This window comes from Tupaia chinensis, unplaced genomic scaffold (genome assembly GCF_000334495.1).
Source record: "Tupaia chinensis unplaced genomic scaffold, TupChi_1.0 Scaffold144247_1, whole genome shotgun sequence".
Taxonomy (NCBI): domain Eukaryota; kingdom Metazoa; phylum Chordata; class Mammalia; order Scandentia; family Tupaiidae; genus Tupaia; species Tupaia belangeri.
The window spans coordinates 51,779-60,458 of NW_006204105.1; positions in this window are offsets into that span (position 1 = coordinate 51,779).

An 8,680-nucleotide genomic window follows, 5' to 3' on the forward strand; every position below is an offset into this window, starting at 1 on the left:
CTGGGACTTTTTAGACTCCAGAATTGTAAGAAATAAGTCAATTTTCATTAAACTGCCCAGCCTCAGGTACTCTGTCATAGCAGTATAAAGTAGGTGAAGACACCATGCTATTTTTTTGCTTTAATTGCCGGAGGGCACATGTGCTTGCCAAAGTGAGATAGTGCCCTCCCCGCCATGGGGCATGGTCATACTACAATCCTTTTTTCTTCATTTCAACATCGCATCAGGATTTGGGGCACACACATGCTTGACATATTTTTCAAGAAACTGGGCTGGGATTCTGAGGTTAGCCAAATGGAATATAGCTCCCAGTGTATTGTGATTAATTAACCATTATGCTCCAGAGCTAACCAGATACCATGCTATTTTTTTTAAGAATTATTTTATTTAGCTTTATTTATTTACTTTAATTTGACCAGAGAGGGACAGAACAAGAGAGGGAAAGTGAGAAAGCAAGCTTCCAGCTCTGAGACTTGAACCGTGGTCAGCCAGGCGGGAGTCCAGTGCTCTTAACCACCATGTCACCTGCTGGCCCCTATACCATGCTGTTTTTATTGTGGGAAGTTTCACCTTCATTTCATTTCTTTCCTGGAAAAATACTCTATGATGTGAGCAACATTCACTCTAAAGATTTGGATCAAAGTAATTAAACAGAAAGGACCTATTTTTGATGAAAATAAATGTATGAAAAGAGACATTAAAAGTGACTAACTGCTCTATATTAATTTGGCAGTAAATTATCTGGAATTAAACCTCACAAAATTCACTGTCACTAAGTCTGTTAAAACTTTATGCTAACTCACTTCTTGGTGCCAATAACAGAAGAAAAACATAGAGTTGTATACAAAATACCTAGGTATGGGATTCCTGCTTTTCAGCTCATCAATGTTCAGCTCATCAACAGAAGCCATCAAAATATGTTTTTTGGGGCCAGCAGATGGCATGGAGGTTAGGTTGATAGACTCCCACATGGCCGAGCACAGTTCAAGTCTTGGACTCAGGGGCTTAAAATTCATGCCAGATGCAAGTGCGTGTCCAACATTCTGGGAGGAGGACATAGGAGAAGGGATTGTGACTTGGCCATTTCCTCTGCTACAGCAAAAATCTCTCAAAAAATATATGTTTTTTGTTTCTTTGATTTGCTTTGTTTTGCTATGGGGTGTGTGTGCTCACCGGAGAGAGAGAGAGAGTGAGAGAGAGAGAGAGAAAGTGAGAAAGTACCTTCAAGGAGTAATGGTCACACTGCAGTCCTTTCTCCTCCATTCTCCTCTCAGAATATTAGGAATGTACATATGCCTGGCATAATTTTTAAGCCACTGGGTCCGGGACTCAAACCACACAGCCGTGTGGGGTCCAGCCACCTGAACCATGCTGCTGTCTGGTCCACTTGTTTTGTTTTTAGATCCAAGTTATAAGACAAGCTGGTCACCTTTGCCCCTGAATTTAGGTTACCCACACTGACATTGCTATATATTGATCCTTTGTCATGAAATTATTGTGAAAGACACTTGGCCACACCTCTCTGACTCTTGGAAGAAGAAAGTGTGTGTGTCTAGGAGCTCAGCCCAAGACTGGGCTCTAAAGAAGTGAACCATGACTCACACAGGATGTGCACATTGTCTGCAGAGTCTGCTCTTTGCTCTTCCACCTTCTACTATGCATGATGCAGCAAGAAGGATGTCTCACGTTTCTGTTCTGTGTCAGACGGAACTGGGTTTGAACACCAGCTTCTCTTTCCCATAGTTGTATCATACATATAGAAATGAGAGGGAACATCATCTAACCACCCTCTGGCTGATGTTTTGTCTTTCCTAGCGTACTGCATCTTCTCTGCAGCCTCATCTAACTTACTAGTGTCTGTTAGAAAATACAGCTTGTGCTTGTTCTTGATGAATCAAAGTTGCCCTTACAAAGGTCTGCGGAGGCTGCAAGGAACTGAAAATCAATGGGAAAATCATTCTACTCGTGAAGTTCCTTTTTCAAGCTTCTCTAAGAGGTAGCACGAGTCGCACTCCCTTCTATATTACTCTATCTGCACATGACACATAAATATGTACAAGATCTATATAAAATACATACGTCATAAATCCAACTGATGCCTTACTCATAGTCAAGTTACTTTCATCACCTTCCATGAGATAAAAAAAAGGAAATTTTTCGAAGTCAAAGTTACTCATTTCTCTGAGATGAGCTTTCCAACATTCTCATGTTCCCTTAGCACAATTGAGAAGTATTTTTTGAAAGGAGAGAGAGAGACCATGAAAATATGCCACCTCCATTGCCAAAGAAATGATGCTAAAAGCTGACACAAAGTGTAGAGGAACTTTGGTGACTGCAGGTGCACTGACAGACACAAGCGGCAGCTGACAACCTGACAGCAAAACAAGAGCTAAAAAAAATCCTTTAAAAACAGAGGGCAGCTATTTTAAAAAGTAGAGCAATCTGGAGCGCTCAGCAAAAAGACAAATTTCCTTATACACCTCAATAGTGAGTATGGACGTTACCACATTATAATAAAGCATACTTTTATTTTTTATCAAGATAACTCTCAGCCATTCAAACAAAAATTTTAACCCACTTTGCTTTAAGAAGAAGTGAAATGCTCAAGATTATTTAAAAAAAATCATCCAGAAAAAAAGTTAAAAATTAAAATACTTTGATACACGAAGAAATAATCTCCTGGTATATAGAAAATTAATTTACATTGACCAGGTCATTTTGGGGTAATAGAGGCATCTCTGTCTTTGATAAAGCTCTATTAGGGAATCACACATTTTTAATGTGAGGGTTTTTTCCTCCTAAAAATATAAATGTGGTTAGCCATATGGTCTTGCTATTCTGCATACTATTCAGGTGAGAGCCATGAGTGTTTCTTTGCATTAGTTTCTGTTCCAGTGTGTTGTCTTTTGCTCTAATTAGATTGTTAGTTGGTCTTTCTTGTGATCGTACCATATTTCATCATCCATTGGTGGCACATCAACTGCTTCCAGGCCCAAGTTCCAAGGCGGTAAGAGAAAAAGGGATGGAGATTACAGGGAATCCCACCCTTGGAGCAGATCTTGTTATCTTTTTTTTTTTTTTGGTGACAGTACTTAAAAAAGTACATGAAAAATGGAATTAAAGTGGGGGTTTATTTTGGTGCAAAAAAGTTTTAAAATCCTTCCATAGCTTTTTGACAATACATGTTTCCCATTAATGTTTTGAAGACCTTTCATATTTTAAAATTCCATATGTGGCTTCTTTATTGAAAGAATGTATTGACCATGTGGACTCTGTAGCATAGTGGTTAGGCACAGGAAGGAGCTGGATCCCACATAGCTGACCATGGTTCAAATCCTGCCCTGGCAGCACATGTTAGGTGTGAGTGCACATGTGCCCAAAGTATTGATGGGATGGAGAAATGGAGGAAAAAAGACTGAGATGTGACCACATTCCATTGGTGAGTGCTTTCCGGTTTTTTTTTCTCTCTCTCTCTCTTTCTCTCTCTAGCAAGTACACATCCTCGAGCAATTAAAAAATAATTTTTTAGAGAATTTATTAATAGAGGGGTTGGGAGGTCGCATGGTGGTTAGAGGCACTGGTTTCAAGTCCTGGACCATTAAAGAAAATAAATGATTAATATAAACAATGTCTGAAATGCTGAGTTGTATTAACAAAAATGCTATGCCCAATTCCTCAGCTGGAATTCTCTTGGCTTTATAGCCTAGTACACAGATGGTACTCCTAGGTTTTTTTTATAGCCACTCACATTCTGGTTTTCCTCTCCCTTACTCCTTCTCTGTGTAGGAGTTCTTTGAGAATTTTGCTACCTCATTGGAGCTGAAAGCTTCATTTAGGTGAGCCTTTTGGTAAAGGTTCTAAGCTGCATAAATGGGTAGTTTGCTTCATATCTGCTTCCAATATTCCAAGTAACCTTCTAGGAATCAATAGTTTGTACGCTTTTACAAATGTCATACTATGAATAGCAATTGCCTATTCTGCCACCTCAAAAAATGCCTGCCTTTTTTTTTGGGGGGGGGAGGTTTTGCTATAGGGCACATGCGCTCTCCAGAAAGACAGAGAGAGACAGAGAGATAGAAAGCGAGAAATCACCCCCCAGGGGGGATGGCCATGCCACAATCCCTTCTCTTCCATTCTCCTCTCGGGATCTTGGGCACGCATGCACACGCACCCGGCATGAGTTTAAGCCGCCAAGTCTGGGACTTGAACTGCAGTCGCCTACATAGCCATTACGCTAACTGCTGGTCCCTCAAAAAATGTCTTTATAGTAGCAGCCTGAGACACTGCTATTACTTAGTAGTACTCTATAAAGATGTACAGAGACTAATTTTTTTTTATTGTGGTAGAACATACAGCATGAAATGTACCATGTTAACCATTTTCAGGGTGCAATTTAGTGGCATTAAGGACGTTCAAATGTTGTGCAGCTATCACAACTATCTATTTCTAGAATTTTTTATCATCATAAACACAAATTTGTACCCATTAAGCAATAAATACTCAATCTCCTTTCCCTTGCCTCTGGTAACCTCTATTCTACTGCCTGCTCATTCTAGGAAACTCAAGTGAAATTATACAATATTTGTCCTTTTGTCTGATTTAGTCCACTTAACATAATGTTTTTGAGGCTTATCCTTTTGTAGCATGTACTATAATCTCATTCATTTTTAGGCTGGATAATATGCCATTGTATGTATAGACCACCTTTTATTTATCCATTCATCTGTAATGGATACTTGGATTGTTTCTACCGTCAGGCTATTGTGAATAATGCTGCTTTGAACAACCCTGTACAAATATCTGTTTGAATCTATGCTTTCAATTCTTTTGGATATGCACCTAGAAGTGGTATTGCTGGATCATATGATAATTGTATGTTTAACACTTCCAGGAATAGCCAAACTGTTTTCATGAAATCGTACCACTTTACGTTTTTACTAGGAATGTCCAAGAGTTCCAGTTTCTTCACTTTTAGGACAACACGTGCTATTTTTTGTTTTGTTTTTGTTTAATAATAACCATTCAAATGAATGTGGTGTGATCTCACTGTGATTTTGATTTGCATTTGGATAATGATTAATGATATTGAGCATGTTTCATGTGCTTATTGACCTTTTGTGTATATTCTTTGGAGAAATGTGTATTCAAGTCCTTTGTCCACTTTTGAACTGCTTGTTGTTTTGTCATTGTTTGTTTTTTGGGGGGTTGGGTTGTAGGAATTTTGCTCTTTTTTAAAAAATTATAAAATTAAAAAAATTATAAATTATATATAAAATTTTAAAATTGACTTAAGGAAGTCAGGACTTAACCTGTGGGCACCCATGTGGGGGGTCCAGTGTCTTACCACCATGCCACCTGCTGGCTCCTAGGAAATCTTTTTTTTTTAAACTATTAATTTAATTTAATTAATTTATTCATTTATTTTAATTTGACCAGAGAGAGGGAAAATGAAAAAGCAAGGCACCAGGTTCAGTACTCAAACCGTTGTTGGCTATGTGGGAGTTTCTAGTGCCTTAACCACCATGCCACCTGCTGTCCCCCCTAGGAACTCTTTATATAGTATAAATACTAATTCCTGTTGTAATTCAGTCAGGTTGCTATAGTAAAAACACCATAAGCTTGGTAGCTTATAAACAATGGAAATTTATTTGTCACAGTTCTGGTGGCTGGGAAATCCATGATCAAATCATTGGCAAAATCAGTGTTTGGACAGTCCCATCTACTGGTTCATAGGGAGTGCCTTCTATAAAACATGTACAAGATCTATATAAAATACATAAATTGTAAATACAACTGTTGCCTTATTCATAGTCAGGTTACTTCCATTACCTTTCTTGAGATAAAGAGAAATATCTCAAGGTCTAAGTTACACATTATATCTCTTAGATTAGCTTTCCCACGACCTTGCATATTTATGACACAACTGAGAAGCAGAAATACTTTATGAAAAGAGAGAGAGAGAGGGATTGACAGAAGGCATAATGGTTACATCATTGAATTTGCATGTAGTTGACCGCAGTTCGAGTCCTGGACCTGGAGGCTTAAAACTCAAAGCTGGGAGTGTGTACATGTGCCATCTGCTTGGCTGAACACGTTTTTCTGAATGGGGAAGGATGTGGGTTAGAAATAAACTCAACAACAAACACACAAAGACACTCAAGTATAGAAAGAGAGGATCAGGTGAGCCCAACTTCTCTGATGGAGAAGTTGCAACCTGGAACTGGCCCCAGATTTTCCTTTAAAGGGCAGAAAATGGGGGAAGAGGAAATGGAATACAAAGCTAGTTGCTTTAGGTTGTAAATCATTTGAAGATGAGGAAATGACTGGCGCCATGTGACTTCTCTGATTTTTGGGGGGCAAAATCTGATAAACACATGTAGCTTCCTTTAGCCTCATACTGCCCTGCAGTATTGGGTATTGACAGCAACCGGAAGATAGTGTTTTGTATAGAAATGCTCTCAGAGCCATTGGTAATGAAGCTCGTGGAAGTGCATTTCTGCATGCGTCTAAAGGTCACACCATGATGTCTCAGACAGGTCACTCTCTACATGTATGTGTGCCCAAAATCCCAAGAGGTGAAAGGATTGCAGTGTGGTTATCCCCCTGTTGGGGATTATTTCCTCACTTTCTGTCTCTCTCTGGCAAGCTCATGCATTCTATAGCAAAAAGAGAGAGAGAGAGAGAGAGAGAGAGAGAGAGAGAGGAGAGAGAGATTGTGGAAATATACCATCCCCATTGCCAAAGAAACAAAGTTGTACTGTCACATGGTGGAAGAGGCAACAAACTCTCTTCAGCCTCTTTATCAGGGCACTAATCTCATTCATGAGAGCCCTGCCATCATGACCTAATTACACACCTCTTAATATATGTGTGTGTGTGTATATCTATATATCTATATATCTATATATCTATATATACACACACATATATCAGAGGTTGTTTATTTTTAACACCCGTCATGCCATGAATTCATAGGGAATAAATTCCAGAAGCTCAGGCTCCTTTCCATTGGTTCTCACAAAGTAAGTGTGCTTCTCTGGGTGGAGCAGGTGGCGCTTCAGTTGAATCCAGGTGCCTTTCTCGTTGGCTTCCTTCACATGTTTTAGGAAGCTATCTCTGCTCTTAGAATGCTTAATATGCTCAATACACACATTAATTCTCTTGGCAAAAATATTGCCCTTAACTTGTTTGTTTTCAACAATGTCAGCAGCATTCTGGGAAACATTGTAGACTCTTCCAGTTTTGCCATGGTAACATTTGTAGGGCATTTCTTTTCGAACAGTACTTTGATGTCTACAATACCACCTTTCTTGTAGATTCACATGTATGTTGCCAAAAGAACCACTCCATGTTTTCTAAAAGACCTAGAGAACACATATTGGGTGCCTCTCCTCTTTCCTTTAGTGTTCATCATTTTGGTGGTTCTCAGGGTTTAGAATTTTAACATATAAATTTTGAGAGGACCATAGCAATTTCTTATCAGATTTAAAAAAATTTTTTTTTTGCTATAGGGTGTGTGCGCTCACCAGAAAGGCACAGAGAGACAGAGATAGAAAGCAAGAAATCACACCCCAGGGGGGATGGCCATGCCACAATCCCTTCTCCTCCATTCTCTTCTCGGAATCTTGGGCATGCACGCACACGCGCCTGGTGTGGGTTTAAGCCCCCGGGTCTGGGACTCGAACTGTGGTCGACTACATGGGAGTTCAGCAACATAGCCATTACGCTAACTACTGGTCCCCCTTATCAGATTTTTGATTTGCAAGTATTTCCTATGATTCTGTGGAGAAATTGTTATATTCTGTTGACAGAATCCTTGGAAAAATTTCTTGTTTTGTTGAAATCCAAATTATCTTTTTGTTGTTGTTATTGTTACCTTTGCATTTTATGCTATGTATTAGACTCCTTGCCAAATTAGATATCATAAAGATATTTCTCTATGTTTACTTCTGAGTTTTATGATTTTAGCTGTTATATTTAGGGCTTTTAAAGATCTGTTTTGAGTTAATATTTGTATATGGTATGATGTAAGGGTTCAACCTCATTCATCTGTATATAAATATTCAGTTTTTTAAGCAATGTTTGTTGAGAAGACCCTTCATTATCCCTTAAATGATCTTGGCACAACTGTCGAAAATCATCTGACCAAATAAGAGGGTTTCAAAAAGTTCATAGAGAACACATATGAAAAAACTATGTATTAATTAAAACAACTTTTGGCACCAAAATAAACTTGTACTAACATTCTATTACATGTCTAAACAGGATCTGAGGCACCAAGAAGGATGAGATATCTGTTTGAAAAGAGCTTCTATTAAAGCAACATGAATTCAGCTAAAATTGAAGCAAAACAAACATCAGATTTAGAGTGAACCCTGCATGGAAGAATGGTGAAATCATTGCTGCTTTACAAAAAGTTTATGGGAACAATACCCCAAAGAAATTAAATGTGTAACTCACATGTTAAAGAACACATGAGGGCCAGCAGGTGACTTAGTGTTTGGGGCATTGGATTCCCACATGGCTGACCATGGTTTGAGTCCCAGACCTGATAGCTTGAAATTCACACTGGGTGCATGTGTGTGCATGCCCAAAATCCCAGAAGGAGAATGCAGGAGAAGAGATTGTGGCTTGGCTTTCCCCTCTGGGTTGTGACTTATTTTCTCTCTGTCTCTCTGGA